The following is a 3,927-nucleotide window of genomic DNA, read 5'->3' on the forward strand; positions in this document are numbered from 1 at the left end:
TTTAGTTTGGTAACAGAATCCTGATTTTCCTTTGGGAAATCTCTGTTCTTGCATGTTCAGTCCACGTTGCTGGTGGGGAGGAAAGTGGCTTGAGTTTGGGTCCAGCCACCTGCCTGTGACGGGCCTAACAAATCTGGGTGCTTCATTCCTCCTTGCCACTGTGATCAGTTCAGGAATTTGTAAGTGATTCAAGACCAGCCAATGGGAGCCAGCCCCAGAAGTTTTGCTGAAACCATTGGGAAAGAGAAATCTCTTCTTCCTGAAGTAGCAAAGCCTTCCGTTAAATATACCCTAGAGCAGTGGTTCTCAACCTTCCTAATGCCACGACCCTTTAATACAGTTCCTCATGTTGTGGTGACCCCCAATTTCACTGTTACAAATTGAACATAATTAAAACATAGCGATTAATCACAAAAACAATGTGTAATTATATATGTGTTTTCTGATGGTCTTAGGAGACCCCTGTGACAGGCTGAGAACCGCTGCCCTAGAGTCATGTTCACCATCACAAAAGAAAGAGTAGGTGAAAAAGAAGCCAAATGTAGAAGAAAACAGAGGCAAGAAATCCGGGGCCCTGAGTTAATCACACTTAGATTTCTTCCAGCAGTAGAACCTCTCTCTTTCCTACCAAAGCAATTACCGTGCAGTTGGGGGTTTTCAACAAATGTTGATTAATTTGTATGCAAATGAAATAAAACTCCTTAGTCACAGATGACAAGGCAGGGAGGTTGTTCACCTTCATCATTGCAATGTTTTGGTGATTTGTTAAAAAATACATAACACATACGTGCATATAACTGACAGGGTTTTAAAATTCAATCAGCAGAATACCCAAAAACATCTTGTATAGCTCCTAGACATTAAAAGTAGTCACATCCTAAGTTATCATTCTCCTTTGAACAATTCGCCAAATAATTGACTCACTTGTTAACAGAAGGCATTCAGCTTGAAGGATGAGTCACAACCTGATTGTCTGGTCCCACTTACAATCTCAGAGCTCAGCTCTCTGTCCTCTCACTCCTTGTTTTTGAGATCTCAAACCCGTCACTTACCTTTTACTCCTGCGTCTGTGAGAATCAACTAGAAAAGGGGCTCTCTAGGTAGGTAGATCTGCAGTTTCCCTCTTTGTTCATATAGATTTTTAAAAATTAAAAGGATGGCTGCACGTGAACAATTCTTTATTCTTTTAACATGCTGCCATCATGTGGTTGCTTTGCTCATTCACATTCAAATGTGCGAAGAACAATGGTTATTCATCAAGGTACAGAGGAGGAAGCTCCCAAATTAAATGGAAGTGAATAGAATACATTCTTCCCTTAAACTTAGTGCAGAGTATGGTAACAAATATGTACAATTTGCCAAAGTTGTGGATGATACCTGCAATTTGCCAACATGCAAGCTGAAATGTGGCTGGAACCTAAGAAGACTTAGACTAAGTGCCAAGCAGATTCCGAGGGAAGCGTTTACTGTCTCAGACTTCAGTCTGTCTTTAAAATTCAAAGGCTGTAATTTTAATAAAGCCAGCTAATAAAATTTAACAGTATTTTCTTATATTACAACCCCTTCCAACATAGCTGCCTTCTCCATTTTAATTCTGAGGTCCTTGAGGCCAACAGAGAATTTGTCATATGTCTCAATAATGTAAAAGCAAAAGCAAGACTCATTGCTCATAATTTGGTATAAAAATACCTCGGACTTGTACAGCTTCCTATGGTAGTCTACACTGTATTTTTATTTCTGTGTTTATTCTCTTTTGTTTGTTTGGGTTTTTTTTACTCCTGTGAGACAGATTAGGCAGATACATTAAAGAAGTTTCCTTAAAAATTTTCTGACTCCCATCCATTTCTTTACTGCATTTTGCTTTATGTACAGATGTTCAAAACTATGATTTCATTTGATTGTATGGATCCATGTGAAAATACTCACGAGTTTTGAGGTTTTGTATATGATTTCCTATAATCAAAGAGTCAGTTAAATTAGTAGGATTCAGTTTTACTGCAATATTGTCAAATTGTTTTCAGAATAAGTTTTAGCACCTAGAGAGAATTAGAGGCAATATTGTATTGTTTTCAGAATAAGTTTTAGCACCTAGAGAGAATTAGAGAAGTTGTGCCTTTTTAAGTTGTGCTGCATACAGGACAAAAACTACCAAATTCTACTTGTATTTAATTGCCTACATTATGTCTGCAAGTTATTCTTTTAAAATATTACAACCATGGTTTGTATATAGAGAGGTCTTCTTGGGCCTGCCCATATTTAGAAATGCCATTACCTCAACCTAGATTATGCCTGCAAGTTATTCTTTTAAAATATTACAACCATAGTTTGTATATAGAGAGGTCTTGGGCCTGCCCATATTTAGAAATGCCATTACCTCAGACTCTTGACCCCCAGACTGCTTTCTTCCCAAATTAGAAGCCAAGACAGTCCTTTATAGTCTCCTTTTCTTCTCTCCTAGACACAAATTTTATTAAGATTAGCAACCAGATTGGCCTTGATGTGTCTTCCTCAACATTCATGTTTTGAGGTCCTCACCCATAGTAGCTCAGAATGAGACCTTATTTGGAAACAGGGTCTTTACCAAGATAAGCAAGTTACAATTAGATCATTTGTATGGGCCCTGATTCAATACAACTGGTGCTGTCCTTATAAAAGTGATAAACTCGGACACAGACACGTACAAGGGAAGACGATATGTAGACACGGGGAGAAGACAGCCATCTATAAGCCAAGGAGAGAAGCGTGGAATGGATCCTTCCCTTGCTGACTTGAGAAAGAACCAACCTTGCTGAAGCCTTGATCTTGGCCTTCTAGTCTCCTAAGCTATGAGAATTACATTTCGGTATTGCTTAAGCCACCCACACTGTGGTACTCCGTTACAGCAGCTCTAACAAACTGATACAATTAGCCTGAGGGAAAGGGGTTCTATTAACTTTTTTTTAGGCCATGTGTATATCTGTGGCTAGCTCTAACTTAACTGTTGCAATGCTAGAAAATATAAAAACAATAAACTGATTTTCATTCAGAAAATATTAGTGTGTTAAATAATTTTTTATTAAAAGTAAGCTAGTGAAAAGAGATGGTATAATTTAAAAGTTAGATTAATGGATTAAAAATGGGAACTTCCAGGAATAAATTTTAGCTTTGGGGGCTAATTGTCCAACTGCACCCTTTAATGTCTTGTCCCACTCAAACCTCTGATCAGCTTATGTGACTAGAGGACCAATTATTTTCCTCCTTAGCCCTTAGTATTTCAGGCCAAGAGAACAGAGTGTTTATCAGTCTTGATTCTCAAGTTTCAGTCTTATAAAGACCTCTGCCAGGAGAAGAAGAAAATCAGTTGAGAACTACTGATGACAACTGTCAAAATTTTTGGCCACCCAGAATCAAAACACCCTTCCAATTATAGAGCCTCCTCATCTTGTGAGGCAGAAGATGAAAATGCCTAGTACTGGTTTCCAGAACTTTCTCCCAGTGAGAGCATAAACCCCTGACCCAACAGACCAGACATACCTAAACTGACCAAAGCAGATGCTATGGGTCCAAAGAAGCAGGGATTGCTCCAAATCCACGCGAGATGAGCCCATAGCAGTCACATCCAGTGTCTGGGGCAACAGGAGCAGCTGTGCTCCAGCAGCGCTCAGCACCCAGTATCAGTAGTGATCAAGCCACATGGATAGCGCTCGACAACTGTGATGGATTCATGATTGTGTAATGTGACTCTAACCACAATTCAGAGATCAAGAGCCTGGTTGCCTGCCTGCCAAAGATTCTAGAGTCACTCCATTTGTGTGTAAATCATCCATAGTTCTGTTGCTTCCAACTAAGAACTCTGATGTAAAGAACATGGGATTTTTCATTTATCTGTTTTTTAAAGAGAAACTTTATATATATTGATTGATTTCAGAGAGGAAGGAAGAGGGAGAG

At 39.0% G+C, this 3,927-nt stretch overlaps 1 long non-coding RNA gene across 2 annotated transcripts in view; it reads right to left on the bottom strand.

The window, feature by feature from the left end:
- Nucleotides 1-3,927, bottom strand: part of LOC106726834 — an 18,333-nt gene that overhangs the window by 10,883 nt on the left and 3,523 nt on the right. For both annotated transcript variants that reach the window (XR_001362950.1, XR_001362949.1), the window contains exon 2: nt 1,703-1,704. This is a non-coding gene — a long non-coding RNA (uncharacterized LOC106726834). The remainder of the gene's footprint in view (nt 1-1,702; nt 1,705-3,927) is intronic.

The sequence above is a fragment of the Myotis brandtii genome, unplaced genomic scaffold (genome assembly GCF_000412655.1).
Source record: "Myotis brandtii unplaced genomic scaffold, ASM41265v1 scaffold1087, whole genome shotgun sequence".
Lineage (NCBI taxonomy): Eukaryota > Metazoa > Chordata > Mammalia > Chiroptera > Vespertilionidae > Myotis > Myotis brandtii.